The sequence below is a fragment of the Nuphar pumila genome, chromosome 17 (genome assembly GCF_984573655.1).
Source record: "Nuphar pumila chromosome 17, dmNupPumi1.hap1.1, whole genome shotgun sequence".
In the NCBI taxonomy this organism is placed as follows: Eukaryota; Viridiplantae; Streptophyta; class Magnoliopsida; order Nymphaeales; family Nymphaeaceae; genus Nuphar; species Nuphar pumila.
In genome coordinates, this window is record NC_143265.1 from 2,219,375 (window position 1) to 2,234,933 (window position 15,559).

The window sequence follows — 15,559 nt, forward strand, 5'->3', positions numbered from 1 at the left end:
ACAATGTGGTAAACAAATGTGTCAATGTCAAGAACATTGGTATGATAAGTTTCATTGTCTATAGTATTCTTCGACAGAAGATAAAGTATATTATTTTTATTGCTTTTTTTTCTTGATAATAGCCCTTCTTCGAGCTTTAGTCGAACTTCTCTCTCTCAGTATAACATTGGATCCTAAAAACTTTTTTGAATCCATTAATATAGCTGATATTTGCAAGCTTGCAGAGAAGTTCTATCCTCAAGATTTTACACCACAGGATATATTTTACTTGAAAGCAGAGTTATAACATTATCATATTGATGTGGTTTTTGATCCTCGATTTGAAGTATCTACTCTACCTGATTTGTATCAAAAGTTGGTTGCAAGTGAAAGGTTAGAAAGCTAGGTTATGCTAACTAGATTATTTCATCTTGTATTGTCATTACCAGTTTTTACGGTCACTACATAGCGAGCATTTTCAGTGATGAAGCATGTGAAGACGGAATTTCGTAACAAAATGGATTTCGGTTTTCTTGTTGACTGTATGACATTGTACATCGAACTAGAATATACTATGACTTTAGTTATAGATTCTCTTATAGATGAATTTTATGTTGCGAGTAACCGTCGAGGTCCATTTTAGTTGGTATTTTTGTAATTTGATTTATTTTGGCATAAATAAAATTTATGCATTGTTATGAACTTTAAATTATAACACCAGTGTTATCTATGTGTTATATATTGCCATTAGATAATGTTTAAGAACTTTCCATCTTGAAGAGGTATCTGACTATCGCTAAAGCTAGGACCTTCTGGCCATAAACCTGAATATATAATCCCCAAGAAAAAACTAAAGCCATATAATGAATCTCTTGAAATCCATCATTCTTCACAAGAAGTAAACAAGAGAGTTCTTTGCGCTAATTCATGAAACAACAACCCGGAGATTGGGATCTCCTTCAACCGTAACCATCATGCACTTCTTCACCTTCACCAAATTTGGGCATCTGCCAGTGAGCGTCGCTATCCCTTGGTCGTCTCTAACAAAGCATCCCTTGATGCACAACTTTTTCAAAGACACATACTTAGCCGCGATACAGCAGAGCTCCGAATCTCCGACGATATCACTCCCCCACAAAGCCAATCTTTTCATATTCAAGCAATTGCTCCCCATCATCCCCAAACTCAAAGAAGTCGGATTCACCCCTATGAGAACTAGCTCCTGCAAGTTCGAGCATTTTTGAGCGACGACCATCAACCTTTCATCCCCAATCCGATTCGTCTTCCACCCATCGTTGTGGAGCTTTCGGAGGAGCTTGCAGTGGTCGGCGATGGCAATGAGACTAGCGTTCGTGCACTCCGGCGTCTTCACCAGGTGGAGAACCTTGAGCTCCTCCAATTTAGCGACTACCTTCAACCCTCGGTCTCTCACCTGCAGCCGCTCGAGGTGGATCTCCGTCAACCCCTTCTCCCCAACGATGATCTAGTCGAGAGAATTCCTGAAGAGCTCCAACGTCTGCAGCTTCTTCGATCTGACGATCATGGGAACGAAGCACCGACAACAACCCCGCTTCAGAGTCAATATGCACTTATCGAGAAAATTTCATTCCCCTCATCCCTATTACTTTTGTAACAGGGAGAAGGGTGGAACGAAAAGATCATATGTATAAGGACGCACGGAATGCATCCGCTGCGTCCAATGTTTGTTGAAAATCATCGTTCCTAACCAGATTTTCGTCTGAATCACACTGAAAACAACGCATCAAACATACCATTAAGTTCAGGTTGAACATTGAAGCTCTTTTTTTTTCAAGGCAAGCTGAGGGTAGGCATAGGCAGACCCCTACCACTTATATAACCATACCATTGGGTTTTGAACCTGTGACGTCCCAACGCAAGGTGACGTGCACTTGGGGATCCTACCATACAAGTGGAGTCCCCGTTGGTTTGGACAAAAGCTCATAGTTTTACCCCAAATCAATGTTATCAGTGTCGTCGATGCGTATCAGCCCGTATCGGCAGAATTTCGATAAGTTGCAGGGCCGATTCAGCTAATTTTTAATAAAAAATACTAAAAACTATTTTTAAATATTATTTTGAATTCTTTTAATAGTTTTAAGTTTTTAACACATGTTGCGTAATGTTTGACACATAATATATTTTTATTATTTTAGGGCCGATACATAATGATTCAGCTGAGTATCGGCCGACACAGCTGAATCCGGCAGCCCAACGATTCAAGGCCGATACCGATACTGACAACATTGCCCATTTTCATGTAGGGATGTCAATGAATCATATTATATCCGATCAGATTTTATTCTGTTTAATTGCAATTGTTAAGCCAAAATCATATCCAATTATAATCGATATGGATACGGTTTTGATTTTTTGGTACTGAATGTGATAAATATTTCAATCCTTCTACATATATAAAAGCAAATCTGAGCTTTTCACCGTGGATCTGAATTTATATCCATTTATCTAAATCCGATTAGTCAAATATGATATTTGGTCACATCCAATCTGAATCCAAACAGTTTACATCCTTATTTTCACCAGTGTTGTGAGAGGCGAGGCGCACGCTCAAGGTACTGAGGTGTTGCTGTGATGCGCCCCTCATCAACCTCCGATCAGTTGTGAGTCTTGTGACCACCGACCACCGGAGTTGCTGTGCTGCAGCTGCTGCTCAGTCTTCTCCGACCACCGGATGACCGGCATATCTCTCGCTTCCGTACCAGCTGGGCAACTGTGAATGCACAACTGTGTAGCTCCCATGATTAAATAGAGTAATTACCAAGATATCCCTTTATCTTTAGAAATGTGATTCATTACCAAAAATGGGTAAGATATGAATTTGGGCCCAGGTCCATCCATTTTAGTTTAAACGGGTCAAACTCATCCATATTCATTTTCACCCTAGTACCCGAATAAAGATATGGAGGTGCCAGGCACCACCAGGGATCCAAGCTCAACCATATCCAACTTACATTTTACACATCGACAATGCACATAAAACTGGATCAAATGGGATAGTTGGATTGATAGAGGTCCTAAACTTTAATTAGCCATGGGTTCTAGTCTAGCTAGGGCTGGGAAACAAGTGGATCTGGTCGTGGTTCGGCTCATGTTTAGCTCATAAAGAACTCATAAAATAGGCTTGGCAACCTAAAATATCAACCTTAGAACTTTGGATACACTGTCAGGTTAGTAGTATAAGCCTGAGCGAGTTGAGTTAATGTGGTATATCTATTTTTTTTTTGGCAGTAGAGTTTCTTGAATATGAGGCTTTTGAGATATATATATAGACTTAATCATGGTGCCAATATGAAGAAATCACTCAAGGGCCTGCTAGAGAGTGTGGAGCATGCGATATACTGCAGACTCAACATTATTTTTTTATCAAATAAATAATTTTACATGCACAAGAAAAATTAACCCTATTGAAAGATAATGGTTGATAACCACATTCTTTAGTAACATTCAATATAAGATTGATTATGCAAACTTTGATCTTAGACAAACATCTCCTACATTGATAGTGTATATTTATGTACTAGGTGAGCAAAGCTTTTTGTGTAAAAGTACTTTTAATACATTTTTCATTATAATCTCAGCTGATAAATATACATACATTGAGTTAAAGTCTATATGGTTTATTTTGTCAAAAACATGTTTTAGAATACTAGATCACGTTGTGTAAGCAGATTTTATTAGGGCTACAAAATCCAATGGTCTAAAATGCTTCAAAATTTTGATATCAAGGTCATATTTTTTTACAATGAAACCATATTCGAATCCAAGGTTCATTTTCCACTAAACCGACCATGTTGAATTTATTTGGGTGATCAAATTGACCAAATAAAGATTGCACTTAAGAGATTCACCTAGAGAGTATCATACACCTACATTACTCTAGAACATAGCTAATATTTACCCCCGCTCCCGGTAAATATATAGAAATTAATTTAAGCAAATGATAAATATATAACGGTAGGTAAGCTTAACGAGGGTAAGTCCGTTGTCGCTATAAAAAAAAATCAAAATCAAACCGATGCAGGACCAACTTGGAATTGCAACATTCGAGGGCAATTTGGTCAAATGATGAGCCGAGGGGCAGGGCACAGGGGGCATTCTGGTGATCCAATCATTTGAAGGAGGTCGCTTTACCAAAAAAAATCCACCGTGGGCCCGCATCTTTAACAAATTTGAAAGCTTTGCACGAAATGACGTTATTGTCCTCCGAGAAATGAAATGACGAATATATCCTGACACCTGCAGGCTTCGTTCAAAGAATATTACGTGCACCCATCGGAGTTGGGCCCACTCGATTAAAAATGGTAACTATCAACCACCAAAGCCTGTGCTGTCGATGGGACGGGGACCCGCTCTTCGGACTGCACCACGGCATTGCGTTGGGGCCGGATCGGATGCAATCACATGGCACAAAATTTGTGCATTAAGCACTCGATTTCTCTTTCATCAGGCCCCCTGTCCCCAAGATGGAGGGTGGGTAGGTGCTTAATGCACAAATATTTGTGCAATAATAATGAACCTGATCTTTTCACCGTGGAGTTGGTTCTGTGGTTAACGATTGAAACGGTGAGCACGTTCGTGATGGTGCCACCGGTTGTACTGTTTGGTGCTTGATGGGCTTCAAATGACTTGATTGAGTCCATGAGCTTAGTTTATGTGACGCAGGATCAGGTGTAAGCACAGATGCAGTGTGCCGCTGTACCTGATCACCATCCATTTGCTGTTGGGTTCCACTCTGACAGGCTGTTGCATCTGTGCAATGTGATTGCACCTGATCCCCATCACAGTTTACACGTGCATGATTCGAGGACCCGCGGGTTCTTGTAAAACCAAGCATGCAGATCACATTTGTATTTTAGATTCAAGAACAACGAACATAAAATCCATAAAAATAGCATGCCATTCACATATTAGTTCTCATATATATATATATATATATATATATATATATATATATATATATATATATATATATATATATATATAGCGAGAGAGTGTCAAACTCAAAAGGTCTAAGTTTTTAAGATATGATAAAAGACACCTTTTTCAGCTTAGGCTACTCTCATAAATGATGTCCTATCACCGTGTGGTTGCCCGTGGTCAGCAGGCTGGTTGTGAGGGTGCTGATAGGAAGGCATCGGATCAAACCCTACAAGTGATCGAGCCTGTCCTTAGATTCTAGAGATGTGTAATTAAGGCCAGGTGGTCATGGGGCCCCACTCGAGGTTCCTTGTAATAAAAAAAATGCCATGATGGATACACTTATTAAAGGAACTAGAAAAAGCTGCTGTATAAAGAAGATCCAACCGCCAATTAATCATTCTTCTTGTATATATAACGCCCTAAAATTTATCCAAATTTTCAAACAATTATTTTTAAATCAATGTACAAAAGTTAGAAAATCTTAATCAATTATAGATGATTTCACTTTTGATAAAGTTATCGAAAATGAATATCAACCACCCGAGTTTAAAGAGTTACTACATCAAATAAATCTAAACTTTCATAAAAATGTTTAACCATGTGGATGTGCTTGACATGGTGAATTTGCTAGGAATCAACCATTGGATAGCGTATTTTCTATGAAAAAATGTGTTTTTTGAATGCTTGAATATTTATGTAAATTATGAGCCACTAATTTTAAAGCCTTAAAAAAATCTCATTTCTATATCAAAATCAGATGATTCAAGAGCGGGTTCTTATAAAACCAAACATGTAGATCACATCCGCACAGTTAGATTCAAGGGAAAAGAACAAAAAATCAATGAAAATCATGTTTCATACATTAGTTCTTATATTTCTAGTTTTCATGTTCTAGTGAGACTCAATATAATATTATTATTAACAAGAATTCTAATATGCACACATGCATTGGATGGTTCTAAAATAAAAAATACGAATGGTCTTTAGTTTAATATGGGATTTGTTACTTAATTAGAGGGAGCTTGTTAAATTACTCAGTTTTTAACTGAGTTTGAATTAAAAAAAGAAAAAAAGTAGGAATTAGACCCTTTCTGTGGATTCAATCTAACTATATATTTTTTGTACCCGATTATAATTGGATGCAATTGTGGTCTTGATATTTTTTGTTACCAAGTTCAATATCCGGGTTTGATGGATATCTGAATACAAAACAGATTTAATATAAGCTTTTTGTCGTCCAAAATCTGAATCCAAATTCAAATCGTTTAGCCAACATCCGATAAGCCCGATATCATATTAGTTATATTCAGACTATTCCCATCCCTAGTTCATAGATATATAGATATGTGGGATATGAGTTCTCGATCCGAACCTTAAGTTTTCTTGAGTAATTCACATCTATCAATTAAATCGAAGTATGATTAAGCTTAGGGGTGGGCAAGGGTCGGGTGGCCTGCAGCCCAGCCCAACCCATCCAAATTGCAGGTAGGCTCAGTATGGGCCAGGTTGTGGGCTATTTTTTTGAACCCTCGGCTGGCCTGTTGACCACCTTTAATTATTCTAGCCTTTTACCAACAGGGGCTCCGCGTGGTTGGTAGGAACTGTCAGTACACATCTCACTATGGTGGGACATTGCAGGTTCAAAACCCTAGTGGTACAATGAATAATAAATGGTAGGTCTGCCTAATCTTAGTCTGCTTTTTAAAAAAAAATTATTTTAGTTTTTAGATATGTGTTTATAAAAATTTTGAGGTTTGTAAGAATAACTTACCCAGATTTGTGAAATCCTTTGGAATTTGTACATACTTATCGACATAGAAATGAGATTGGGCATTCTCAACGATATGAGAGATATAGATAGATAGAGACAAAAAAATTATGGATGGCTAAGGCCTATAAAAGATGCAAGGATGAGAGAATAATATCGTTAAAGAATTTAATAAGTGTGAACTTTTTTTTTTTTGAAAGACAAGTTGGACCCCCTACGAGATATCTCTTAAGTCCCATGGGGCCACATGGGGCTTAAGAGATATCTGGCATGGGGTCTGCCTAACCCTGGCATGCCTATCAAAAAAAAGTGTGAACTTATTTATGTAGAGAGAGAGAGAGTACCCTCTTGAGGTAAGGATCACTAGCTTGAAACTTGTACAATGATCGTCGGAGGTTGAGTTGACTAAATCTAACCTTATGGATGTTCACAACATGGTTAAAATAGTATAAATAGACTCTTGGATCACATTCATTGAAAGGTAGAATTACAATTTTACAAAGGTTAAAATTTGGCACTTATATAACTATACCATTGGGTTTTGAACCAAGGATGGAGGACATGAAGCGAGGACTATGGTGGGATGGAGGTTAAAATCAAAACCCATGCGAAGATAGAGGGCAAAAATTTGAGTCAGAGCAGGGATGGAGGTCTTGTCCCTCGCCTCCATCCACTACTATCCCTACATCTTTCAGGCCATATATGTAAAAAACATTAAAAAATTAAAATGTTATAGTTATTTTCAACCAGAATTTCCTTAGAAAGGTATCCAACATTAAACCATATGTATAAAATTCCGATGCCTAGCACTTTTAAGAGGGGAAGTTGATTAATCTAACACTAGCAAGAATTTAATAATTGAGAACCTAATCAAGTACACCGATAGAGAGAGAGAGAGATGACAAACAATAAATGAAAAAGAGTGACCAATATGGAATCTATGAATTGATTAGCTAACTTGTGCTGAGTTGAGATCCATGTCACACTAAGTGGCATGTCTCAGTTCTCAATGCAACTAAATATGAACAGTTTAACATGGTATTTTGAACACCATGCCATGTTTTTATTTTTGACAGAGAAAGCTAGGTTTTGGCAGACCCCTACCAACTATACAACTATACCATTAGGATTCGAACTTGCAACTTCCCAACACAAGGTGGCGTACACTAATTGCTCCTGCTAGACAAGTGGAGCCCCATACCATGTTTGAAAAGCCAAAAACCTTGAAAACTAAAATCACAATCGTCCTAAATATCCACAATAAGTGTGTATGCATGAAGATGTTGCATGCAATAAAATATATGTGATCTAGAAAAGAGGGATAAAGATAGGACATTGCATCTTCGTCCTGTAATGAAAGCCACACATTTTTAGATACTGGGCACATCCAAACAAACCTCCAAATTCCTTCACCCTTTGTTTGGAAAACCGTGTTGGAGGGAGTTACAAGGAGTTGGGTAATATATCAATTCAGATTATACTCCAATTTCACCCAATAATTGGTATCCAAACAAGTATCACTCATGTGCATGTGCTCCAACCTGACAGCATGTACCTAACTTTCTATTGGCCGTAATACTAATAAAATTATTTGAATATTCCATTATGGGAAAATCATATTAATTCTTAAGGACATTGTGGCAAAAGATTGGAAAACTCTGAGTGCACATTTTGATTACCTCAGATCTAAGATCCAAGGTTTTTAAACTAGAGATCCAAGGATCTCTAATCCAAACCCCGGGGAGGGAGGGTGTGTTTGGCCTAAAACAGGGATCATTAATGTTTTGAGATCTTCCGTTTGCATGGAGGTTGGATCAAGTATGGGCCCTACGCCTCGATTCCACAAGGTTTTCCTCAGATCCAAGGTAATCAAATGCTTAGGCAACTTGTTTTGTCAAGTGCTTGCATGTAATCAAAATGAATTCTTTTGGACTCAATCGGTGGAATTCAAAATCATCAGAATCCAATTGCCCAACATCAATGGAATTACAACATGCACTTATCCCGTGCAAACAAGTGGGAGAAATCAATTCCTAATGTTTCAGTTCTCTGTAAACCAAGGTCATGGAACACTACAAGGGACCACATTTCAACTATGATGGACATTTGACCACACAATCATAATATTATATTATTATGATCATTTTCCAATCTCTCTCTCTCTCTTTCAATTGAGCCAAATGAACATCTTCATGCTTGGCTCATTTCTTCTATCAAGCTTAAGGTGATGAAGAGCCCAAGTTGAACGAGCCAAACAAGAACCGTCTCCTTTACAAAATATATACAATTTTTACAGTTGAAAATAATAGAATTTAGACTCTAAACCTATTGAACCAAGCTGAAACAGACTCATTTACAAAATAAATAATCGTTTCAAACTTGAAAGCAATATGATTTGAACTCTAAACTTATTGCTTGCAAGCCAAACACTTCAACCACTTACATTCAATGATATAAAATATATGTAAATATATTTATTATTAATTAATGAACCTATATAAGCTAAGCAAAGCCGAACATTGGTTGTTCATGTTAGGCTTGTCAGAAAACTTAGAGAAATAATCTTTATTTATCCTTAATTTGTTCATGCTGAATCATTAAAAAAAACAAAATAAAGCATAGTGCAAAAGTGTACTTAAATCCATTGTTGCGTTGGTAGATCTTGATGGAGTTTTGATCTTTCAAAACCTTTATTAGTGGATTTTCCTTCTTCTCTAATCCATATGAGAGAGAAACAGTCTTTTTCTTAATGAAAGAGGGGGAAAAACCTGCCACTATATATGGTTTTAGGGACCATAACTCATTTATAATTGTCACATTGTCTTCATTATAATTCAACCTATTATATAATAAAAAATTGACATATGAGCGCACATTAGGTATCTACACATTATTATGACCATACTTTATGAGATGTTATATGACCCAATCGCATAAGATCACTTTAAATGAGCTCATACCTTAGATAGTTTATAATGAGTGATTAATTACATATGTAGGCCCACACAAAATATCTAACGATTTCTCACTTGGGCCACATATGTCATTATGCAATCACGCATTATGCAATAACTTTATGAGCTTAATAATACTATCTTACCAAATGTCATCTCTAACAATCTGGTTCATTAATCATGTCAATAAAGAACCAAAGCAATCTTCATTAAATTCATCGTAAATAGACCCATCAATGATCACATATATTGACATAACCAATGACATATATCAAGCATGGATGTGAAGCATGAAAATTACATGTAATGTGATCTGAACTTACCTATTTTCAACTGATTGTACCTTATTCTTTAGTGAGATCACAATAAACGAGTATATAGTGAAACCGAAACATGAACCTTATGCTACAGTAAAAAAAAATGGCACAACACCTATTCAAGCAATATGCTCATGAATGGCCTTGGGTAATAAACCTTTGGTAAGTGGATCTACAATCATAAAGTTTGTGCCAATATATTCAATAGACGCTTGACCATTTTCCACTCTTTCTTTAACAATAAAGAACTTGATGTCTATATATTTCAACTTTAATGATCTCCTGTTGTTGCAATATAGTACTGCCTACTTATTGTCACAAAATAACTTCAATGGTCTTTCAATGTTATCCAAAATTCGCAGCCCAATGACAAAATTGTGCAACCATGTTTCATGATTGAATGCCTTATAACAGGTTATGAACTCTGCCTCCATAGTGGAAGAAGCAAAGAGTGTCTGCTTAGTACTCCTCCAAAAAACAGCTCCTTTGGCTAATAGATAAACATAACTCGATGTGAATCTATGACTATCTTGGCACCTAGTAAAGTCAGAATCAGGATACCCAATGATCTCTAACTAATTTGACTTCTTGTATGTTAGCATGTAATCTTTTGTTCTTTGTAAGTACTGCATAACCCGTTTGACTGCTTTCCAATGATTCATTCCTAGGTTACTCAAATATTTGCCTAACATCCCAACAATATATGCAATATCCAGACGTGTATACACTTGAGTATATATAAGACTTCCTATAACTGATACATAGAGAATCTTTTTCATATTCTTTACTTTAAACTGGTATTTGGAGCACTGTGCGAGACTAAACTTATCTTCTTTATCAACAGAGGTATCACCTGGTTTACAATCATTCATGCCAAATCTATCAAGAATTCTTTCAATATAGCTCTTTTGTGATAATCCAAGAATACATCGAGAGCGATCTTGATGTATTTGAATCCCTAATACAAAAGAGGTGTCACAAAGATCATTCATTTCAAATTTCTTTGTCAGAAATATCTTGGTTTTGTGCAATAAGCCTATATCATTACTAGCAAGACATATAAAACCAGAAAAATATATTTACCCCATTGAATTTATGGTATATGCATTTATCAACAACATTCATCTCAAAACCAAATGAGGTGACAACTTGATAAAATTTATGATATCATCGACGAAAAACCTGCTTGAGTCCATAGATGGATTTCTTTAATTTGCAAATTATTTTCTTTGCATCGTCTGAGATAAAATATTTTGGTTGCATCATATATATTGTCTCATCAATGTCACCATTAAAAAATGCACTCTTCACATCCATCTGATGTAGTTCTAAATCAAAATGAGCCACAAATGCCATCATTATTCTGAAAGATTCTTTCATAGAAAATAGAGAGAAAGTCTATGTATAGTCAATGTCTTTCGTTTGAGTAAACCCTTTTGCAACAAGACTAGCCTTATATCTTTTCACATCACCCTTTAAATCCCTCTTGATTTTAAATATCCATTTGCAACCAATGGGTTTCGCACCTTTAGGTAATGTGACAAGATCTCATACGTTATTGTCTTTTATAGATTTAAACTCTTCATGCATGACATCAATCTACTTTTGAGAGTTAAAACTCTATATAGCTCGATGAAAGTTGATTGGATCGTCTTCCTTTAAGTGAGTGTCATCCTCATGTTCTTGTATAAAAACAATATAATTATCTAGAATTACCCTTCTCCTCTCGCCAGTAGATTTCCTCAATGACACTTGTTCTTGAGTTTCTTGAGGTTGTTTTTTAAGAGTAAACTCTTGATTTTGGATAGGGAGATCTTATTCCGAATTTGTACGAACAATGTTAGAAATTGAAATCTGACTATTGTTAACAACAACTATAGGAAGAGAAACAAATTCTTCTTCAAAAGAAATGTCTCTTACCTTATCACCTCCCTTAAACTCAACATGTTCAAAGAACCAAGCAATTTCTGTCTCAAAAAAGGACTTATTTACATGATCATAAAATTTAGAACCCCTAGATCTTTCAGAACATCCAACAAAATAGCAACTAACTATTCTCGAGTCCAGTTTCCTTTCATGTGGCTTATATAGCCTTGCCTTAGCTAGATATTCCCAAATATGAAAATGCTTCATACTAGGCCTTTTGCTTATGCACAGTTCATATGGGGTTTTGCTTATTACTTTACTTAGTACTCTGTTCAATATATAAGCTGCAATATTTAGAGCCTCTCATCAGGGATTCTGGTAAAGTAGAATATCAAATCATACTCCTTACCATGTCCTTTAAAGACCTGTTTCGTCTCTCAACAATATCATTCATTCTAGAACTGCCTCACATGGTGTACTGTGAAACGATATCGTATTTCTCTAAGAATTTAGCAAATGGCCCTAGACGTTGTTTACCTGATCTATCACATCTATCATAGTATTCACCACCACGGTAAGATCTAATGGCTTTAATCCCTTTCAAGTTGAGTTTCAACTTCAACCTTAAATTATTTGAACACATCTAGTGACTGAGACTTTTTATGAATCAAATATAGGTAATCATAACGTGAATAGTCGCCTATGAATATAATAAAATATTGTTGACCATTCTAGGAAGTTGTAGGGAATGACCCAAAAATATTCGTATGAATGAGTTCTAAGACATTTGTACTTTTGTTGGCATATAATTTTCTTATGTTTATCCGCTTCCCTTTTATACACTCAACACAAACTTGAAAGTTAATGAAATCATGAGAATTAAGAATTTCACTTGCCACAAGCCGTTCTATTCTTTGTTTAGAAATGTGACTCAAGTGCTTATGCCACAATGTAGTAGAATTCTCATTGGCTAATTTATATTTTGTGTTACGTGAATTTGCATGCAAGGTTTCATTATACGAGACAACAATATCAAGTAAATATAGGTTATCAACAATAAATAAAGAACAAGTTTCAATAAGATTTAAATCGAGAAACAACTTAAACTGACTATTTCTAAGTGAACAAGAATAACTGAATTTGTCCAACACGAAAATCAAAAACAAATTTTATCTAAATAATGGTACAATGTATATTTCTTTCAAATCTAAATAATAATCAGTCTTTAGCAATAACCTAAAAGTCTCTATTGCCTCAACTTGAACTGATTTGTCATTGCCCACATAGATGAATCTTTCAACATCAATTGACATTCAACAACTTAGGCAACCCTGCATAGACACACTTATGTGAGTGGTAGTACCAGAATCCATCAACCAAGTGTGCTTGAGTATAGACGTTAAATTAACCTCAAAATAAATCAAAGTCCGGAGAGTATCTTTTTTTTCATGCCAAGCATGATATTTAGTATAATCCCTCTTCACGTGAGCCTCGCTATCGTGAAAGAAACAACTGAACTTTGCATCTTGATGTTTCTTCTTCTGTGGTGGAGGGTCTACTACAACTTTATTACCCTTTGTGCGCACATATGTCAGTTTTTTGATTTTATGATGGGTTAAATTGGAAAGAAGACAATGTGACAGTTATAAATGGGTTGTGATCCTTAAAACCATATATAATGGCCGTTTCTTTTCCCTCCCTCATAAAAAAAGAGACTTTTCCTCTCTCATGTGGATTAGAGAAGAAGAAAAAGCTACTAATAGAGGTTTTGAAAGATTAAAACCCCATCAAGATATACCGACGCAATGATAAATTCGGGTACGCTTCCGCACTATACTTTATTTTTTTCAGTGATTCAGCATCAACAAATTAGGGATAAATAAGGATTATTTTCCTAAGTTTTTTGACAATTGGTATCAAAGCCCTTGTTCTTGTTGAATAATTGAGATATTCAAGATTTTTTATTACATGAGGATTCAGTTTTGTCTTGGCTTTGGGTCACCGAAATTTCATCGAATTCGACTCCCCGTGACTGCCAACATTAGGAGATGTTAAAAAAAATGTAACATTATCGATCCGACAATGCTTTTATAGGGCAAAAGAACCAACGATAGAGGGGGGCACACCCCTCCGGTGGCTCCTAGGCCACCGAACGACGTTAGACAGCCTGTTGGACATCGTCCGGCTGTGTGTAGGCACCATCAAGTGCCTACACAAGAAAGAGAAGGAGAGGGAGGGCCGAACGACCCTCCTCGATTACTCACCGGAGACAGAAGAGGCTCGACGGCCCCCTCCTCCTCCCGATAGTGGGTAAGATCAACAGAAGACATCTGACTAACTGTCAGACGTCCTTTGGTGGAGCACATACACCATTGGGTGCCTACACAGTAAGGAGGTAAAGGAAGAGGGTCAAACGACCCTCCCTGGTGCATCCCCGACGACAGGGAGGGCTGGACGGCCCTCGTCGGATGTCGTGCTGGCATCCAACGATGGTTGGCTAGGGTCGACCGACCGCCCCAACCACCGTCGGGCGGTTAGGACCCGATGGTGGGAGGCCAGGTTTGGCCTCCGCCCGACCTAACCTGTTGGGCCTGCTCGCCCTTCCCCTTATAATCGGGTATGTGGGACCCGAGTCGGGTTAGGCTTGACCCGACCCACTGTACTCACCCACCCCCTCTCCCTCTTGTTTTAAGATATTCAGTCAGATTTGGACCGGGTCTTATACGACCCGATCCATCGACTTTAGCCCTAAGCCCTTTAAGGCATGAGTTTTGGATCCAGATTTTTTTTTATTCAAGCCATTAGGTTTGTCATTTTGAAGGTTATTTTGCATCATTTTAGTCGGTTGACTTTGGGTATTTTCGACCCAATTTGGATATGAACATTTGGATTATGGATTTATATATTTTTATTCATACATATGCATTCAAATACATATAAAATTCAAACTTTGATATTCTTCTTTGATATAATTGTCTAATATTCTAAAATGAGTTGATTGAAACAACATGTTACCAAAGTAACCTCTCTTATGTAGATTGACTTGTTTGAAATATTAAAATGATTGTATATTTGAAATTCATGAGAATAGTGATCGGCCCAAAGGAAGATTTCTATTTGACCGAGTTCAAATGTATATTTGGCAATGAATATGGGATGATTATCGAGTTTTCATGTGAACAATGAGTCGGTCCAAAGAAAGACTTGTTGTTTGACAAGATTAATTATCTATATTTGATTACTGTAATAAGAGTATCACTTATAAGTTAATATTTTTGTCAAAAAATTAAATATCAATATTGTGCTGGGTATCTTATGATGGGGTTCACCATAGTTTGAATTTGTTAATTAAAGTTAATGCATGCGGATATGTATATTGATTGTGAGCTTGTTGCAATGTGTTTGTTTTGTTCTTGATTCAATAAATGTTTCTGTTTTAAATGACACAAACTTAAAAAATTATAAAAGAATGTTATAATTATTCTCAGGTGTATGAATTTAGATCTTGCACTTTGAGAGGATCAACCATCTTCTCTCACAGATTAAAGTTCTGCTTAGGATAAAATGAACCATAAGAAGTGGGATTGATCCAATCACATGAGTCTTATAATCATGAAACATGCAATTTCGAAAACTTTAAGGCGCGCTATGTCTAAAGAGGTTAATGCCAAGAAGTTTCTTGAAGAAATTGAGAAACATTTTGCTAAAAACGAAAA

The 15,559-nt window shown here is 36.5% G+C and overlaps 1 pseudogene; it reads right to left on the reverse strand.

Annotated features, from left to right (window-relative positions):
• Positions 1–904: 904 nt before the first annotated feature.
• LOC149811342 (putative F-box/LRR-repeat protein 8 pseudogene) lies at positions 905–14,326 on the reverse strand (annotated as a pseudogene).
• Between the last annotated feature and the right edge of the window lie 1,233 nt (positions 14,327–15,559).